A 21577-nucleotide genomic window follows, 5' to 3' on the forward strand; every position below is an offset into this window, starting at 1 on the left:
TTGCAATTGTTGGGACTCAAAATTCTGTCATGTTGTTTAAAACAAGAAAGCAAAGACACAGCTCCAAAATGTGAGAAATATAGTCACAGAAATTACCAAGAATACAGGAGTGGTACTGAAAGGATAAAATGTGAACCACACTTTTTCACAGTGCCATGCTGGTGTACCAACAACTGATTAGGACCTCGCTGTCCTGTGGGGCGAGAGTAATAGTCAACTTGCTATTTCTTTAAAAGGGAAAAAGGTCTCAGTTGTGTATTTCTTTGCATTATTTTGTCCAAGTATTTTACACTACAAAGAAAAAAAAATCTAAGCTTTTCTTCTTTTTCCTTTAAATGGGTCATATGAGTACTAAGTGAACCTCAGGACTTTGGGATGGATAAGACCAATAACAGGAATTGCTAATGTGGTTTCTATTGAATGCGATGGATTCATTAGGGAGAATCATTTGATAAATCAGTGGTACTACATGTTTACTCCATTCATCTTTGTCCGCCGGATTCCAGGGTGACACTGCTGACAGTTCTGCTCTGAGCTTCATGAACAGCTTTGCTTGAAGAAGCTGGCTTAGGGGACACATACCTTTGGTGCTTGACACCCACTGCATCTGCAGCTCTGGCCTCTCACCCAGAGGATGCTCTACAGCTACACTTCAGAGGAGCACCCTCACGGCCCAAGCAAGTTATAGGGTTGAGCCCCATGTTCTGGGACCTTCTTATCCCCACACCATAGTATACAATATAGATGGAACTAGCACCATCTACAAATCCCAGGGACAATCATTTATCAGATAAAGTGGGCTGCATAGTGGCCTCCAAAAGCATATGCCCACATCATAACACCCCAGAACCTACAAAAGTGACCTTATTTGGAAAAAATTCTTTGCAGATATAAATTAAAGATCTCAACATAAAGTCATCCTGGGCTTATGTTGGGACCTAAAACCAAGGACAGGTGTTGTTGTAAGAAAAAGCCAGAGGAAGTTTTGACAGATTGTGTTAATCAGCTTCCTCTCACTGTAGCAAAATACCAGGGATAATTAAAATTATAAAGAGCAAAGGTTTAGTTTTAGTCCACAGTTTTAGTGTTTCTGATCCATGATTGGCCCCTTTGTTTCGGGCCTGTGGTGAGGTAACACTTTACGGCAGGAGCACATGTCTGAGCAAAGCCACTTATATTATGAGCCAGTGACAGAACAGGAAGGGGCCAGGATCCCCAAATCTCCTTCAAGGGATGCTGGAAGTAACGTAAGGACTCTCACCCCGCAAATCCCCTCCTCCTCAGGATTTCCTCATCTACCAGTAGTGCACCCTGGGAACCAAAGCTTTAATGGATGGGTATTTGAGTGGCACTTTTCCAAACTAGCATGCACAGACTACATGAAGATGGAGACAGGGATGGGATCAATGTATCTGCACATGAGCAATGCCAAGGATTACTGCAACCACAAAAGTGATGAAGAAAGCATGGAATGCATTCTCCTTCGGAGCCCCTAGAAGAAACTAACTCTGTTAACAGCCTCATTTTGAACTTCTGACCTTCAGAACTGTTAGTGAAGAAATTGCTATTGTTTTAAGCCACCCAACTTGTGGCAGTGTGTCATGGGAACCCTATAAGACCTCAGGTAACAAATCTCATCAGAGCCCAGGGATGGAATGAATCTGACACTACACACAGCGAGGATGGGACAAGTTTGTCCTTACATAGTGTATGAAGAGCACTAGATCCTGTGAAGTAATGAATGTTCCCTATGAGAACAAGGTCCTCAAGCCCTCCAGAGTCATCCCATGCATTGTAAATACATTATTCACATTGATTCATGGCATCATGACTTTTGCTGGGAAGTTCACTTCCTTTGCAAGTGGAGTCAGAAAAGATTTTCTGGTATATGCTGGCATCTTGCTCCCACCCTCAACCTTCCCAACACACACACACACACACACACACACACACACACACACACACACACTGCTCTGGAGAGTTCACCTTGTCCTACACAGCATCCACCTTTGGGCTCCCCTGTGAGTCAAGACTGAGCTCTCAGTTTCCAAAATGGCTCTAGCACCTAGGACCATGTCCAACATACAGGGTTGTTTTAGTTTGTTTCCTGTAGCTATAACTGAATACCACAAGATAAGTAATTTAGAAGAAAAGAGTTTTATTTGGCTTATGGTTCTGAAGGTTAGAAAGTTCAAGATCAAGTGACTGTGTCTGATAAGGTCTTTCTAGCTGATGCGGACACCCTACAGAGCTGTGACACAGTACAGAACATCACATGTGAGGGGCTGACTCCTGGCTTAGGTCTGTCCTCCTCCTCTTATGAGGCTACTATCCCATTGTGTCACAGCCCTAATCTTATGGCCTCAGTTAACCTTAATGTCTTGGTCCTAGTTCTTTCCTCAGGTACATGTACTTATTGTGCTTCTCTGTGGCCAATATGGCTTCCAGGCACCAGGTCTACCTTCCTGGGTCTGTCTGGATTGTAGAGTCCATCATAGAGGCCTAGTTGTCTTCAGTTACCCAGGAAGCCAAGCCTCCAACAACCACTGCAGAAAGCAAATTTCTTCAAGGGATGCTGGCTGAGCTGGTACAAGAGGTAAACACATGCCTTAAGGATCAGAACACATAGCACTGTCTAAAGACTTAGAAAAATGTGGAAATCAGTGCGAAGGAGAAACCCAAAGCGTAGTGCGCATGTGTGCTCACACAGAATGAAACAGAACATCACTGCCTGGGCAAATTTGAGTCCTGAAACTAGTGTGTTTTGCTCTCCTTTTCAGAGGAAAATTTGGCCTGTATGAGCCCTTTCCACTTACCTGGCTGTGTTCTTACTTTTCTGTTGTTTCTTTCTATGAGTGAAACTTTTATCTGAAAACAACTGCATCTTCCAAAAAGCTTCCTTCCTCAGAATCCTTGTGTTTGAAGAAGCTGGATCCATCTTAATATTTTCCTGCCATTACTGCCTCAGGCCAATCTCTTCTAAAGGAATTAAAAATGCAAATCTAATATTCTAATTGCATAATAGGATAATCTTGGCAGCTTGATCAATACGATCCCCCCTGTCAGTAATATGGTGGGAAGGCGCGTATGTCAGAGCCCACTGGTCTCACTTTATCACTGGCCCCGTGGCTTATCCACATCTATGAGATGTGACGTTTTATTAGTGGCCTCCCATCCATCAGCTCTAATTTGCGAATCACAGAGATGCATGCTGTCATCCCAGCATGTTGCCCTGGACACCAGACAGCACAGAGCTGAAGCCTCGTGTTTCCAGGGTCTAGGTGAAATGGTCAAATGACAGGCAGAGGCTGGATGATAGTCACACATAGGATTATTTTCCCTTGTCCAGTGGAATTGGACGCAAAAGACCTATCTATGGGGGTAAGCCCCGAAAGGAAGAGTTCTGGAAAGGAAAATCTGTCGGTGCAGCTATAAAGCACAAGTAGCACAGGCCTGGAGTAAGGCGGTTCTGGCTGCAAGGTCCTGCTCAACTTTCCCTGCTGGGTCATCAAAAACAAGTCACCTGGCCCCCATATGCCTCAGTTTCCTCTTCTGTAAGTAAAGGTGCTGACCTGGATTGTTGGAACCTAAAATTTATTTTATGTCTAGCAGAGGAATAATCGTTCTCTGAGCAGCGTGGGTGACAATGCTGTCAGTTTGACAGAGATCAGAGACTTCACTACTACTTCTGGGCGATTTACCAATTAACAGCAGAAACATCATAATTAACACTATCACCATACAAAGTGCATTTCCATTAACAAATGCTTTTCCAATAGTTTGTCCTCACCATTTTAATGTTTTATCTCTAGATGAATTTTTTTCAGGCTTCATATCCCATACCATCTAGTTCAAAAAGCTATCATTCAGTTTATCTATCTTATCTAGCAAAATAAGTTGCACAAATTATATCAAAAATCAAAAATTTCTTTAAAAAGAGATTAGTAATTGACAGGCAACAAAATGTTGGGCTTCTGGTTAAATCTGATTTTAAAGTAAGCTAATTTTAAAGAGATCACTAGTGTAAGACCTGAAGGAGTGAATAAAAGCTAGGAGGTATGACAGACATTGTGAAACGAAAGGAAAATGCTCAAAAGTAAAGGTCAAATGAGGTGTGGGAAAAGAGAAGGGAAAGAAGGGGAAAATATGTAAGTATGTATACACAGGATAGCTAACATAGTTGTACTACTATCTTCTATTCCTCTACAGAAAGGAATAGCTAACTATTACTTGTTTGATCAATCGTGTACATGTCTGTTTTCTTGAGAAACCACTTTGAAGATATCAATAAGTAAAACAACAACCATTGTTAATTTCTGACAACTTTGTCTGTAACTCTGTTTTGTTTGCATTGCTCTTATGCTGTTTTGTAAATGGATGTCTGTTTGTTAATATGTTTTCCTTCTTTTATTTCTTAAAATAAAAAGGGAAAAAATAATGACAATTTTAAGGAGACAAGTATTTAAATTCTTTGAAAAACCTTTCCAAAATTATGACTGCATACTGAAAACTAAGAATGCATTTTTTTTAACTTTATAGAGAAGTACTCTCTATGCATCTTACTTGTAATTACGGTAAAATCCTTTTTTTTTTTTTTTTTGTAGTTTATTGAATTAGCAATCACTACTAAACCAGATACTCTGTAAGACGCCATCACATTTTTTTTTCCTTTGCTTCTCATCATGACCTGAGGACTTAGGTGAGATTGACATTTTCGCCCCAGAGGAAGATTACAGCCCTAGAAGACAGGAAGCGCATCCCAGGCGTTCTCAGCAGACATGGAAGTGACAGAGGATTCCAGGATTATTCAAAAAAGAAAGAAGCGTGAGAAGTGTCCTAAAACAGTTGAGGCAGGCAAAAAGTTGTTCAGTTTTCACAGGGGAGGGGGAGGATCGGAGCACAAGGAAGAAGGGCAGGAGAGGAAGGAATGTCCTGTGAAATTCAGACTGCGGCTTCATACTGACCCCTGGCAGGAGAAGAGTAGACCTGTGAGCTCCGGGACAAGACAAGAGTGAGTGCCAGGAGGCTGGCGGCTCCTCCACCAGTCCCCCTGCTCTAATCTTGTTTCCTCTCCTGGTAGGTCGTTAGGCTGGGTGATCTGTGGGTCTGGATTTCCGCGAGGCACTTGATAGAGTCACTCAGGATATTCTTGTGGACAAGATGGAGAAGTGGGGACGGAGTAGAGCGCTGTTAAGTGGATTTGTAACTGCTCGAACAAGAACATTCAACGTGTTGATTAATAGAGTGATGTCAGCTGGAGAGGAAGCCCAGCCTTGTGCTGCAGGCACTGCCTTTGGCCCTGTCCTCTTCAGTAAACTCACTGGTGCTGAACAGAGTTGTAGGAGGCAGCTGGTTAGAACACTGAACGACCTCAATGTGGAGAAGATTGTTCATGTGAAACAAAAGCATCAGGATCCCAAATGCTCCCATCCTCTGGTCCAATGACCCCAAACCATCAAGAAGAAATGTAATAGGAACGAATGTAAATTTCTCCCATTGAGCCCAAAACTAATGGGAAAGAAAAGGGTTCAGGTGCTCAGCTTAGGAGCAGTTCACAGAGAGAAGACCTGGCCCAGAAATGATGTGCCCCGTAGCAGGTGGACGCCAATAACAAACCTTGGGGATGCTGGAGCGCCCTCAGGGAAGCACAGAGCCCACTCCAAAGCAGTTATGAGCCTCCTGGTGGTGGCTGGTAGAGACCTGAGTCGGGCCAGGCCCTGGGTTTTAAAACAAGTGAGACAAAATTCAGAGGAAGGGAACAACGCTAGCACACAAAGCAGCCACAGTCCACAATGAGGAACGGTGGACATGGTTGTGATATACTCTACATGGCCCCCAAAGCTTCAGGCGCTGAAAGGCAATCCCCACTGTGAGGTAGTAAGAGGGCAGAAACAGTGTGACCATGGTATTTGCAGGTGAGGCCTTTTGGGTAAGGTCAAAAGCGAAAAGCCCCTATGACTTAACACCAGTGGCTCTAAGGCAGGGAGAGAGACCGGGAGACACACCCACCACAGACGCTTCCTGTCTCTTGTCACGTGATACTCTGTGGCACCCGGGGACTCCACCAGCCAGAAGACTGCTGTCAGATGAGGCCTGTATACTTTGCACCTCCAGAACTACGAGCCACAATAAACCGCTTTGCTTCATAAGGAGGTATTTTGTAATAAAATAAAGAAAAGCAAATTAATACAATGATATTTTGCAGAGGAGAGGCAAAGCGACAGCGTTATATTATTTGCAGAGCTGACACAGGCAGAATAGGAAAACGCCATCACTGCTCCGTGAAGACGTTTGCCCCATGAGCAACTGAGTTCCCAGTACTGAGCAGATGTATAGGCTGGACTGCGGGGCAGGCATTGTTCTGAGTCATTCTACAGGACACAGTGATGTTGATAAGTACAGATGTGCTGGCAAGAGAAGTGTCATAATATAATATACCCGGCTGACTGAAGCTAACACATGTGCCTTAGCCACTTATTATTTCAAGGTGTGATAGGAGAAGAAAAATGACCACAACACGTCTGTGTCTCCCCGAGGAGCTTAAAAATCTAAAGAAGTAATTGATCTTAAATAAAAAGTCAAAATGAAATATAACAGAGGTACAAAACCAGAAGAGACACAGAATAAAGGGTAACAACTAACGGTGTGTCGGCTCAGAGGCTGCTCAAGAAGGCTTCACCGAACATGGAGCGCTGGATCTGAGCGGATTCTGGGTTTCCATCCCAGGCCCCCAGGTGGCTCAGCACAGCCCTGGTGACGTCCACGGGCCCACCACTGCGTCCTTTCCCACTCTCAGCTGTTTGAAACTCCCTCCTGTCTATGCTGTTACTTAAAGGAGATTTTAATTTTCTGTCAACATCTGGGAACCGGAGGGTTTGATCTCCCTTTCTTCTTGTATTTCCTGCTGTTCTCAGTGTTATGAGGGACCACCCTCCAGGTCTTCTATGGCCCAGCCCTGTCTACCTCTCTGCACAATCCTGACCCCGGAGTGGTAGCCAGTGGTTCCCCTGTAAGGTAAACTGATCATGACCTGACCACAGAAAAAGCGCCTCCTCATACTGTCAAGTTAGATGCTAATCAGAGATCTCACTCATATTCAAGAAGAAGGCATTACATCAGGCAGGATCACGAGGCAATGTGAAGGCCTCTCTGCACAAATGACAAATGGAGGACACCTAGAAGAAGAGGTAGAACAATAAGGCAGGTATAAAGGCAAAAATGGAAAGGTCAAACCTAGGCTCTGACCCCTGGGGTGGACTTCCAGACGCCTCTGTGTTCTTTTTTGCCTGCTGCAGGCAAATAGCTCACCCTCCTGCAGGTATATAGCAAAGGAGTAATTTAGGCTCCAAGTACTCAGCTCTAGAAACACAATCAATCTTTGGCAACTAAAGATACTTTACCTTCTCGGCATGAACAAATATCCCACCCAGTAGGGGGAGATAAGGCAGCACCTTCAGGCACTGCCTCTTAAAGTTTCCCCCACCTCCCAATAGCCTGACCTGGAAACCGTGCCTAAAACACCCAGGCCTTTGGGGAATGTTATGGTTTAGATCTAAATTATCCACCTGTGGTGGATGATACCACGGGGATCCATCAGAATTGGCCAGCACACAGCGGCCTAGGCTGTGGTAAATAACTTCATCCTCCAAGCCATGTGCTGATGTGAGGGATTCTTGGGTATGACCAGCTGCTTCAATACGGCTAATTTCCAGAGGTGGAAACCTCACATACACTCAGAGCTTGTTGCTGGTGCTTTTTCTCAGCTTTATCATAATGCAAGTTATCAGATCCCCCTGAGAAGTGACTTCTAAAAACTCATCACCACGCGCATTGCTTCACTCCACCCTGTTCTATTGATTTCTTCTTCGTCACACCCTCCCCTGGAGATATCACAGGAAGATTATGCGTTTTGTTGTTTTCTTCCTCTGCAAAAGAGGTGTGAAACAGCACAGGAGATAATCGGCATGCACATCCAACCCAAGCCATTTCCCCCAGCCATGTGCCACCTCTGGCGCTCTCTGAGGCACTAAGGGATGGTAAAAATGGCTTGTGATAAGCAATAAAATGGCCTTGGTCTTTCCCTCCTCCAAACAGTCGTGCCCTTTGCAATGCAAATATGTTAGTCACCTTTCCATCACTGTGAGAAGATTACCTGACAATCAACATAGAAAGATCAGTCCCATTGCTGCAGGCCTCTTATGATGGGGAACATGCAGCAGAGCAAAACCCTCATGCCCCAGACATCAGAGAGAGACAGGAAGGATACTGGGGTGCAATAATCTGTAATTTAAAGGCCTATCCCCATGATCCAAAGACTTCTCAGTAGGCCCTGCTTCTTAAAGTTTCCCCCACCTCCAGTAGCCCTAACCTGGGAGCCATGGCTATAACATGTAGGCCTTTGGGGAATGTTATGGTTTAGGTCTAAATTGTCCCCCAAGAGTCTCATGAGTTCAGAGGTGGGGAATTTGGAAGGTGACTGGATCACGTAGGTGCTGCACTCATCAGGGCATTCATCCATTATGAGTTCACAGCTGAATATACTGTTAAGAGGTAGAGTCTGGCTGGAGGTGAGTCAATGGGAGTGTGACCCGGAGGATGCATTCCTGTCCCCAGATCCTCTTCCTCCTTTTTGTGTCATGGCTACCCTGGAGTGAGCACAGGACACCTCCATCATGTGCTCCTCCACCACGTCACTTCTGCCTTGGCGACAATCAACCATGGACTTAGTTCTCTAAAAACTATGAGCCGAAATTAACCTCTCCTCCTTTAGGTTGTGGATTTTGTATATTTTGTCCCAGTGATGGAAAGGCAGACAGGTACAGAGAACACTCCAGATCTGACCCAGAGCAGTGTGGCACTGTGACTCTTTCCTTCAAGAATTGGAGTCTACCTTCCCATACCTTCAATCCAACTTGATGTAATTTTCCTTTGACAAAAGAGTGCAGCAAAATGACTGATGCGCAACTTTGGAACCTACAGATCAAGAGCCTTTGCAGGGTTCCACCCTGCAAACACTGAGAAAGACTGCACCCAGTCTCCATGGCCATAGGCCCAAGCTACCCTGCAGAAGCAAGGGAGCCCACAAGGATCCCAGAGGCACCATCTTATCTGATGCCATACTGCTTCAGCTAGTGCCCAGGTGATCCAGAAGTTGACTGCAGGAATGTGAATAAACCCAGGAGAGATGAGTAAAACCACCCAGCTATGCCCCAGGCCAAATCTAACTCACAGACTCAAGAGACCCATGGCTATTACTTTGAAGCTCCAGGGTTGGGGGCAGGTGGACAGGTGGTTACTTATACAGGGATAGCTAACTGATACAGTCTTCATAGTTTATCAGCAGAACCTCCAATATCACTAGCTTCAGAAGAACCACTGTCTCCTTCATTGTCAAATGCTCACTTTCCATTCCTTCTTTCACTTAATCCTTGGAAACCATTCCCTTGAACCTCTAGGAACTAACACTGAAGTGGAAGGGAAAGGTCTGGGGGATGGGTTTAGTCACCATCTGTTTCCCTTTCACAAAATCCCTTGCAAAGCATATTTTCTTTATTCCATCCTTGGATGCTTGCCTTCAATTCCTTTGTTTCATAAGCTTTTATTCTCCCAAAGAGCCGCGACAGCATTGATTTCAACCTATGATTGCCGGTGAAATATTAAACCCTATTGATTTGAAATTCAGGATTAGTTGCAGGTCGGATACTCTGCATATTTTGAAGATGGGCAATTTTATTTCTTTCGGTTGAAGAGTAATTGTAGCTCCTCAATATGATTTTTTATGTAGTAGTTCAAATCTGCTTCCTCATTTGTATTTCCCTAAAAGAGTGAAATGCCTTATGTTGACTAATCACACTGCTCTTCCAAATGAAGCATTTACTTTTCTTGTTAATAAGTGTGCCGGCATGAAAACACATACTGTACCCACTATCTAGACACTAAACAGTGTCATTATGATTCCTCCACACCCCCCAAAACATCAACAAAAAACTCGCTGGCTACAAGTAAAGACATCCTATTTTTTAAAAAGATATCTTATTGTAGATAAGAATTCAGCAGAGTCACTTTTCTCTTAATAAGCAGACTTTACTACTTTGACATCACTTTGAGAGCATAGAGTTGTGTCCATGACTCCCAGAAGCTTGAAACTCACCCCCATATATGGCTTCTACTAAAAATCTTATAACTAAACAGCTCACAGAAAATAGAGTGTGTTGAAATAATATTTCTCAGGATGACTCAAGTCTTAGGGTCTACAATGGGCTGCCTAAAAGCCAAGTTCCTCTGAAAACACAAAAGCCTAAGGATGTGACAATCACCTGGATACATGTTCCCTCAATTTTTAACTTATAGCTACATTGGTCTTAACCCTTTCCAAAATATAAGCTATTAAATATGTTGAACAAAGTGTGTATATCAATGAATAGTTTCACTCAACAGACATTTTTCTATAAAAAGCGATATTCAACTTCTGAAGTGCTTGTCCTGGTGTGTTCTAAATAAACACCCTCAACAGAGACTCTCTCCTCCTGTACTGACTGGCAGCCACTGCTCCGAAGCAAACCTCCCCTTTCATTTCTCAGAGCTGATCCGCGGTTTCTGATCGGCACATCTAATTCTCTTGCTGGCGTTCATCCAGGAGACCCGATGGCCCAGCCAGCAGTCATCACAGCACGGGGAGGGCCACACTCAGAATAAAGTCCTGAAGGGGAGCTGCAGCCTCAAACCCCAGATCATCTTTTCCTCGGCCTCCCACAACCCATTCCATCACCTTCTCCTCCCCCGAGGAAGCCTTGAAGTTACAAGGACATAACATGTCTACAGGGCACAGCTGAAGGGGTCTCCTTTGAAATGCAGGTGAGATGCCTTAAGAACTTATTTAATTTTTTCTTTGATCCATCCTTCCTTCCTCAAATGGTACCCACTGGGCTCGTCTAGAGTCTGCAAGTCACAGCAGATAGAGATATAAGCCCGCGATGTTGGTGTCAAAGGACCAAGCGTCTTAAGGGCTGGATCTGACCTTTCGCAATAGGCTAACATGTAAAAATGAAACCGGCAACCTGTTCAATGCTGTGTGCGCTCTGTCATAATCGGCACATAAATAAAATCAGTAAAAAGTCTTGGAGCTAGAACCAGTTTAAAGAGTTTCAAAACACTGAGCTACAAGCAGAAAATTATTTTATTTCTTCTAATCATGACCTCTCCCTTTCGGCTCTGTTGAATCTTCTTTAGCTGCTTCGTAATAGAGTCTTAGGCCAACCTCAGACATTTCCAGCCCCTTAAAACTGATCAGTGAAGAGGTAATAAATGACGACCCACTGTGAAGGTCTGATCTTCTGTCTTGACTTCCGTCTCATGCCTTCTGTGCAGGCTTGAGCTGGAACTGAAGATGCGGAAGGGTGGGCTCAGACCATCTTCCTCGGCCCCCATCGTGCATTAATGCTGAGCTCCTGCTGACGGGCCGTGGAGGGGAACACCCGCCTCGTCACATGTGTGGCTGCTCTGGCTTCCTCTCTCAGGTGGTTCTTAGAGCCCTATTGCCTAATGTGCCATACCTGTGAGGGACAGGAGCCCAACACTTTACTGGGCCGAGTCTGAAGGCTTCAGCTCTGTCATCTCCTTTCTGCATACCCAGCCAGTGCACAGTTCCCTGACATTGGATGCCTGTCTCTGACCTGACCTCTCTCACATCTTCCCATGACCACTACACCAATGAAAGTACACAGCCCCCTGCTGCTAGGTTCCCTGTGCTCATGGGGTGCCCCTCTTCCATGGGTACCAACAAGAGGGCTCAAGCCTAGATACTTCTCTGGGGTACCCAGTGGCCTAAGCAGACTCAGGAAGCCTGCCCTTGGAATGGTCTCCAGCCTGCTCCATTCCCACCCTCTGCCCATTCCACCTCCCCTGCCCCATCCCTCAGGCGAATCAGCCAGTCCACTACCTAAGACGATGTCCAGCCTTGGAAGGCAAGTGCCTCTTTCTCTCAGGTACCCCAGCCTTTCGGTATTTTCCTAGGTACCCTTCCACTTGTCTTCACGACAGACCTACTAGGAAGGCGGGGAAGAGTGCTGCAGAGCAGTTGGGAGGTGGCAGATGGAGCAAAGGGCTGGTCCTCCATAGGCTTCTGTGGCCACAAGTCAATGGTCTTCTCTACAGTGCAGAATTGGGGTTTTTCTCTTTTCATTTTCTTTTAATCGTTTTAAATCTCTATTCCTTATTTCCATGTTTGCCATCATAAGGATCACATTCATCATGGGGAACTGGTAACTGTACATAATATATCTTAATTATTTTCTTTATTCCCTTCCTCTCCCATTAATACCACTTCTTCCTGTTTACAAAAGTTCTGTTTTCATTTTTCCCTTCATTCTCTCTTTTTAAAAAATCCATTTTCCCTTCCTTCTCCACCAACTTAGTTCTCCTACTCATTTGAACAATTTCTCCCTATTATGTGGCATTCTTAATGCCTTTAACTTTAAGCCAAAACCCTAGTTGTTAGCATAGGGCAACTCAAAAGATCCCATTAAACTCCTCACCATGGCCTAAACAACAGAAATGCATTCTCTCGTTTTTCCTAAAACTAGAATTTGAAATCAAGGTGAGGGAAGTTTTTAGGGTCTTTCCTTGCCTCTTGCAGCTTGGCTTTCTGCTACATCACTTAATCTCTACCTCCATTGTCACATGGTCTTCTATCGGTGTGTGCTTCCTCTCCTCTTACCATAAGAGGGCAATTGAATCGAGGTCCACTCTAGTCTAGCATGACCTCAGCTTAACTAATTACATCTACACCGACCCTGTTTCCAAATAAGGTCACATCCTGAGGTTCTAGGTGGTCATGACTTTTGTGGGACAGTATTCAATCCAGTACAGACTTGATATAGGAAACATGCATGTTGTTTCCTCTGAGGACTGAAGAGTCAGAAGCTTTGACATGTGACTTGTTCCTTGGAGGGCTCTGAGAGATTTTAGAGAGGGTAATGGGTAGGATACATGCAGGCCAACCCTGAGGATGGCAAAAGAAGGAAAGACAGTGGAAGGGAGGTGGGCAATAACGGATTGTAGATTACTGGCTCAAAAACATGTGACCAGATTCTTCTGTTGCTCTGGATCTAGGATGTTCAGCTACTCGATCCCCCAACCCATCTTCCACTGTCAGCCTCAGACCTATTAGAACCACCTCCAGCTTCCACAACCAGGCCCTTCCAGGGGAAAGGAGAAAGTAGCAGCCATTTGAAATGTGTTGCTAGATCATATGATAATTCTATTTTTAATTTTAATTTTTCAAAGAATTTCCATATTGTTTTCCATCAGACTATGCCAACCCATATTTCCTGAGTGTATACAATAGTTCTCTCTTCCCCACATCCTCACCAATCCTGTCATTTTTATAACAATAGTCATTCTAATAAGTGTGAGGTAATATCTGATGGCAATTTTTGAAGTGATTAATGCTGATGATTAATGGTGTTAAGCACTTTTTCATGTAACTGTTGGCCGTTTGTCTTCTTTGGGTAAAATTTATATTAACCATCTTTTAATTAGTTATTTGTCATTTTGCTGAGTTGTGTGAGTTCCTTAAATATTTTAGAAATGTGTAAGAAATACTTTTAAACAGTAATTTATATTTTTATCCCAAAATATTGATAAGTATTTTACATGTATCACTGGATACTGAAATTATTTAAATACTGTATCATAATCAAAATTAAAAATGGAAATTATTTTTAACATTTTAGTAGCTTGGGGAAAATGTTAATACTCAATTCCATTAAGTGAGATGATTTCTTACAAATAAAATGCAATTATTAACAAATATTAATATAAAATACTGTTTAGGGTACATATATATGAATAACTTTTCAACAAGTGACAAAAATAGAAAGATAGAAAATGTACTTTCAGGCACCAACAGTACACTGACATTGCCTTATCCACTCATTTCATCACACACTACTTAGAGGTGCTGCTGAAAGCTATAACTAGCTACCAGACAACAAAAATCTTATCAAGGGGACAAAAATAACAAAACAAAATATTAAGATATTTGGGAACTTTAAAAAACACATTTCACAGTCACACTATAAGCTCCCCAATGGCAAAAATATATTTTTTACTCCCTAATACACTCCACTAGTCAGAGTTATTGGTGCATAGTAGGTCCTCAAGATATTATAGTTGAAAACATTAGGGTATGATTTATAGGCAGCTCTTTAATCTAAGCATCTGTGTTTGGACATTTTTTAAAAACCTATCTGAAAAAGTAACTAATCAATATTTCTGATGGGAACTCAGGGATGCTTTTATATTTTTAGTGCCTGATTAACTTTTTAACTTTTAAAAATCAATACCTCAAGCTCACTGATACCTAATACATCTTAGCATCAATCATAATACAAGACCAGGCTGAATGCTAGGAGCCTAAATACTGCATGTTCTGATTAACTCATTAAGAAATTCCCAAAGTAGGTGAAGTGAACAGAGGTAGAACATTTACTCCAGAGCATGCACAACCTAGACCTATATAAGGAGCTTTTCTGTAATCTCATGCTTTGTCCTTCCCTCTTTGGAGCAACCAAGCCGGGCAGTTGAATTATTCTCTTTCGCACATCCTAACAGCTGTTAGCATATTATGGCCAGTATTAGGTGGGTTTTCTACACAAGCTAAAATGTGCCTATCATTTCACCAGGAACTAACTGGTTTTGGTCAATATCAGCAAGGTGTGGGATTTAGGAGAAAGATACTGGAGGAACTCACAGAATCTGGAGGAACCTCAAAAGGAGAGGCCTAGCTCTGGGACCCTAGCAGGAGGTGGTGGAACCTTCTCCGAGGACTAGGTCAAAAGTAAAATAATTCACCTCCTACTGGATTTCTGTCACAGCATGTATTACTTCTCCACATTCTTGACAGGGTCAACAGCCACGTGATAGGGTCAACAGTTACTCCAGGGTTACATGTTCACCTTCCAGTGAGCTACAGCCTATGGAAAACTCTCCCATGTGAACAACCCACACTTTCCCTAGGAGAATACGCTGTGAGACTCAGCCAAAGTCATCTGTCATCAGGATGATAGGGGTGCTGGTTCAGGTTCACCCCTGGGACAGATGGATACTGAGATCAATAATGATGTTTGTACTATTATTGCTAACATTTATTAGAGTGCTTACTATGAAGTCATCCTTCTAACTCTTGTTTCTCACAATAATCCATAAAGACATTCTTTTAAATGAGAGAACCCAGGAGCAGAGAAATAAAATAACTTGCCAAAGATCCCAAGTCACGAGTTGGGGTTCTAACACAAGCACTATACCCCTGGGACTTTAAAACAGGTCACATCCATGGTGGTCAATACCCTCCAGACTCCAGCATCCCAGCCCACTGGGAAACCCTCAGGCATTCCAGAATTAGCTCACTGGAAAGATCTTTGATGAGGTCCTTAAGCTGGTTCATCTCACAAGACAGAGACAGCAGTGGCAGAATTCTAAAATGGTCCTCCAAGCTCACCCTGAGTGCTATGCTTCATTCAATCTCCTCCTCTCGACATGACTCCACCTTGCTAGCAGGCACCAGAGAGATCCTTGTTGGCTTTCAAGACTCTAAGGGCCACACCACGAAGAGCCACTGGAGAGGGCCATGCATCAGAGGACAGTGGGGTCTCTGGAGCTGAGGGCCTCTGTCCTGAATTCTCGTGACCATTGAGCTTGGAAGAGGACCACAGTCTCAGAGGAGGTGGCCACTGCAGCTGGTATCTTGACTGTAGCCTGTGAGTTCCTGAACAGAGAACTAGGAAAGCCACGTCCAACCTGGGAAGTGACAAACATGTTCCTTTAAGCCATTAAGCTTGGTCATTTCATTATGTGGCATGGAAACCTAATACAGGTAGGTGAGAGTAAGTTAAAACGGAGACCAAGCCTAGCAAATCCTTGGGCAGATAATCCCAGTTATGCACCATAAGTAAATGTAACCTTGCTTGGTTTACAGATATAAGCAATACTTTAAAAACCTCATATAAGTGCCCGTATTAAGGAAAAACAGAATTTAATTCAACCAATCAGAAGCAACCAGCAAACTTATAATTCTGTAACCAGGCACTCTGCAGTGGAGTAGACCAAATAAGGTAATCATTTAACTCTAACCGATCAAGTATTTCTTTTGCTTTAATACTACATTCATCCCACAAAGTCCTCCCCTTGGTGTTCCAACCATGGAACTCTTAAACCATTTCTGCTTGGAGATGCCCAATTCATGAACTACTATTCACTCAATCAACTTTTCAAACTTTTACTGTGCCTCAGTTTACCTTTTAAGCAACATCAACAGTAACATGGACTCTGCACAGCAAGGACAGCCTCAATGGAAAAGACAATTTATATGCAGTTGATCAGAGGAGGCAGGAATCCACCAAAGGGAATGCCCTCCCAATCCAGGGGCTCATGTCCCTGCTAAGCAAGCCTCTAGGAATTAATCTGATCCGGCCCTGACTGTGCCAGGAAGCCTGATAGCTTCTTTAATTATTTCATAGACATAAGGACAAGAGAGAACACTCCAGCCCAGAAACACACACAGAAGCAATACTGCATACACACCTGAGGCAGATATTCAGGGCCCTGGACTTTCACCTTGTGTTCTCTGCTCCCACCCACAGGAATCCTCTGCTCCACAGTAGCCTTTCTCAATGGGAGTGATTTTGTCCCCATGGAGTTGGAAAGCGGTTTAGGAGATGTCAAAGAGATCTTAATTCTTTTTGTGCATACTACATAGCTATACCTATGTACACTAACCGACTTACAGTACACCTGTGGTATTACGATTCCATAGGGAACAACTGGGAAAATGTCTTTAAAAGCTCTTTAGGAAGAAGATAATGAAAACAAGGTGAAGAAACATAAATCTACACAGTAATAGTTCACGGTCAAAATAGAGGGAAAGTTGGAGACACTGATAATACGTTGTCTTATGCTGGCTAGTGGTAAGGTGGATGCGTTTGATTTGTGAGAATGTATAAAGCACACTCCATCAAAAAGCCAAGGCTACCAGCAACATCTGAAGTCCCTAGTGCTGATACCTCTAGCTGAAGATGTGCTATGTAAAGCACACAGACTCAGGGGAGACTCCAGGGCACTCTCCTACCTCCCTCTGTTCATTATGGTGTGACATTGGCTAAATAATCCCGCTGATACTCTTGTGGTCATCTGTAAGATGTGCTTAATAAATACCATCTATCTCAAAGGGTGGAGGTCAGTCTAAATGAGTTCATATGTGTAAATAGCTAGAACAACGTGGAAAACAGCAAGCATAACAGTCTTGTCCTTGTTGTTTGTTTATTTGCAGCTCTTCTTTCCTTTTAACCCTTAATTTTCAGTTTCTGAAGAATGGGGACAAACTGCCCATACTTATCTTTCCCTGGCCGTCAGTATGGTGCAGCAAGAGCTGGGCATTCCAAGGGTTGTGGTTGAAGTTGTGGAATCATTTACTTTCTTGTGGCATTTTGATACAGTTCGGAATTATTGATTTTGGTTTCTGGAACAATATGGTTACATATTAGGTACTTTCAGACCAAATTTTATTTTCTTCTGTCAAGATTACATAAAGGGTCACAGCTTCTGAGTGTTGACATAGAGGAATGACCAGCTGGGAGTCAGGAGATTAGGGTTCTCATTCCATCTCTGCTGCCCGCTGGTTGAGATATCTTTAAAAACGAAACACTTTTCCCACTTAGGGAACAGCAACAGTTAACTTAACTTTAATGTGTGCCAAACATGAGTCAAATAGTTAATTTATTTTTTACTCTAAGTCACCAGGATATATGTACTTTCATTGTTATAGATGGGAAAACTGAGGCACAGAGGACCTATGATTGCTAAGTAGTAGAATGAGCATCTTTATCATTAGGATCTAAAGTGGAAAGAAATACTTAGTGTATTTCTCCCAGAGTTCAGTGTGTGCTGGTCCCAGGACTCCAAAGCCTCTGTGACTCCCCCAAACTAGGAACTCAGCTCATCCTTAAAGAAGAACCTTTTCTTTAGAACTGTTTTGAGTCTTAGCACCAGTAGGCATTACTATTTCTGTGTTTGTCTCAATCCTGGGCTCTGACTGGTGGTCATGCTATCTTTCATTGGTCACTGCTTTACCCAATGCCCAAAATTAAGGGAGGAAAGGCTTATTTAAGAGCTCCCAGTTTGTAGAGGTTTCAGTCCTTAATCAGCTGGCTCCAAGGCAGGGTGGCAAATGGCAGAGGGGCAGCAGTTCATGGTGGTAGAAGACAGCAAAAGCAACAAGACCAAAAAGGCAAAAAGGTGGAGCAAGCCTCTTTCCTCCCTTATATTGTATGCAGGCTACTTGTGCTAGGGTGGGTGCAACACTCACACAGTGGCCAATCCCAGTGCTAGACAATGAGCCAATCACAAACTCTAGATTCAGCTGCCTCCGAAAAGCCCACCTCCCCCATGACCACATGAGGCTTTCGGGAGACATCCAGACACAAACCGCAAGACCAAGTAAACAATTTGCCTTCCCAGATCATCTTCCTTTTTTTGTTTTTGTTTTTTTTTTTTTTTCCAGTACCAGGAATCGAACTCATGACCTTGCACTTGCCAGGCAGGTGCTGTGCCGCTGAGCTAAATCCCCAGGCCCCCCAGATCGTCTTCTATGGACTTCTCCCTATAGAAGCATGTAGCAAAGTTCAGTAAATATTATCACAATGGAGCCACTGATACAGTGCGTCTTAGTCTGATATGATCTATTAACCAGGTGAGGGACCATGGGACAAGGCTGGCACTGCTTAGTTCACAGTAGTGGGAATGAGAAACACAGCATCCAAGACAGGCCCCATGAGGGGACTCACTGGGGCAGGGAAGACAAGGATTAGTAAACAGAATGTGTTTATTCCTACAATACAGCTTGAGAATCTGACATCAGACGTGCACCAAGTTGCCATAGGAACTTCCTGAAGAGCTCTCACCTCCTTACTCCCAGCCTCCTCCAGATCACCCTGGAGGAGCGATGTGTCATTAATAATGTCATTTCCATGCCTATCTTTTTAAAATATTAATGACCCTGCCTGGCCTTTGTTCCGCTGACTGTGGACTCTGCACCTATCCCTTGAGGAGGCGGAGGCAGAGCAGAGGGACTCAGAGCCTGAGATTGAAATTCCATCAGGCCTTTGGGTCAATGGAAATCCTTTATACTGTGACAGTCACACAGGCCCAATTCTTCCATCATTCATTTCCAGAGACTAGGTGGAAATTGGACTTACGGAACAGAATTGCATTTCTGTTCTAACCCAACACTAGCTATGTAGCAGAAGGCTCATCCACAGAATCATGTGACTCTGATAAGCAGGCCACTGGCTGCCAGCAGCTGGAGCTATAGAGACCTTGTCCTCACCCGAACTGCTCCCAACCAAATAACCTGGGAGCAAGTAAAGTGTTCAGATTTGTAACAAGTGCGCACATATAAAAAGAGGGCTGTGTGTGTGTGTGTGTGTGTGTGTGTCTGGTTTGAAGTTCTACATCTGCATCTAGGAATGCACCTTTGTTTTGACCACTGTCTAGAAACAAGCATCAACCCTACTCCAAACAAGGTTCTCCAAGGAGGAAGAAAGGAGAGGGTGTGAGAGTAAGCGCTCTGCCAGAAGCTATAAAAGCCTACTGGTTTAAAGACAAAAACCAAGTTACAGAGATGGGATTGGCAGTGTGTTTTGTTTTGGTTTGTTTTGGTTTTTTGGTACCGGGAATCAAACTCAGGACCTTGCGCTTGCCAGGCAGGCACTTGTGCCGCTGAGCTAAATCCTCGGCCCACAAAGATAGGATTGAAAATTGTGGTATCACTGCTATTACTGCCACCAAAATACACACAGGACAGGACAGTCTCAGGCACAGTCCAAAGCGATGACAGCAAAGCTGCAGCCAGCCCTGGAGCACTTGGTCGTTCTTTCTCATCCCAACTACTGTCTACTGCAGTGGACTCTGTATAACCACAGTCAACCCAGTGCAAGCAGCACCCGAAGCTAACATGTACACCCTGACGTTATAACACACACACTGCAGTGGACACAACAGGTGCCCACCTATGCCCCTTGGCTGTTCCCTTTCCTAACTTCCAGAACCTGCACCCAGTACCTGGGAGGCTTTCTTTGCCACCAGGGCCTGATCTCAGCCATCTCATGTTGAAATTGACAGGAAACTCCTCACTCAGGGACTGATGGGAGCTGCTGAATAAATCTACCCTGAGATGGAAAGAAAAATCTTGAATTCATGTTTGATAGTCTTTCCCAGAGTCTCCCAGGAGATTAAGCTCTACTGTTCCACAAAAATTACTTATAGAGCTAGAATCCTTGTCCAGATCTGCTTCTAGAGAAACCTAAATTTGGATGTATATTTTACTTATAATATATGTACATATTACACACACACACACACACACACACACACACATGAATTGCAACTCCCTGAGCTCAGGTGCTCAGGTGAAAGGATTCCCTAAATATTTTCTTCCCTAGTTTATTGTCAGAACTTGCCTTATTTTGTCAGCATCACAAAGGGACATGGGGCTTGAAGAGAGGGTAGAGCGGGATATAAAAAGCAACATCCTACCCTGGATACTCACTGGAAGTGTCATGGGCAAAACAGAATCAAGATCTTAAAGTAGGAGGGGGACATTAGGGACAAACGCTCCCATCACAAACTTAGTACATTAATCCCTTGTAGTTCTGCCAACAGCACACTGGTCTGATTTTGGTTGGTCTCTTTCCATTACAGGAAGCTCTGTCTTGTAACTGTCCATCCATTTTTAATAGTTTGGTCACATAGTTCCTAGTGGTTCTGGTTCAGTTTACTGAAACCATAAAGATTCCCCATGCACCATGACAGCCAATGATATATTCAGAAACAACTGGCATGTCTCCTCTAAGACAAGCATCCTCCCTATTCCTTCAAGAGTTCATGCACAGTGTTTGACTAACACTTAGCCTCTAGCTGATGCCATCTGGATCTACCTTTGTTTATCAGTGTTTCTTTCATAATCTGGTAGTAAATTCATTTTTCCAGTTCTGGTCTGATAAAAGCCAGTGGAGATTTTCTGTCACCCCCATAATTATGGACAATCTGCCTCCATTATTGCCTTCTAAAATCATATTACTGATCTGGTAACCACATCATATTGAGCCAAAACTCAATTAAAATCCCAAAGTCTTTTTTCCACTGGAAACCTTTCTGATGTGGCCATTGATCCGGTTTTCAGCACACTTTGAATAAAGCCATTCAACCATGTTATGAGTCATGTAACTATTCAGCCTGCATTTTGGCATCCTTCCATCTGCTCCACATGGAAGCAGACTTGCTGCCTCTTCAGCTTTCCTCTGTCCACTAGATCTGAGTAGAGCTATCAAAATCAACCATCCTAACCCTGCCTCTGGAGATACAAATCAGGACATTAGAGGAGATGTCTAGTCTTGACTATGATCATACCTTTAAAAATATGTCAGATAACACTTGGCTTCCAAACAATGGTCACATGCCATTGCTTTTGCCACAAAACATTACCTCTCCTCATGCTGATAGGGGACATAGGGCTTTCTCAGAA

General features: G+C 43.6%; 1 long non-coding RNA gene across 1 annotated transcript in view; it reads right to left on the reverse strand.

The window, feature by feature from the left end:
- Positions 1-21577, reverse strand: part of LOC102003731 — a 103056-nt gene that overhangs the window by 70218 nt on the left and 11261 nt on the right. The window lies entirely within an intron of this gene.

The sequence above is a fragment of the Chinchilla lanigera genome, unplaced genomic scaffold (assembly GCF_000276665.1).
Source record: "Chinchilla lanigera isolate Chin_1 unplaced genomic scaffold, ChiLan1.0 scaffold00006, whole genome shotgun sequence".
Taxonomy (NCBI): domain Eukaryota; kingdom Metazoa; phylum Chordata; class Mammalia; order Rodentia; family Chinchillidae; genus Chinchilla; species Chinchilla lanigera.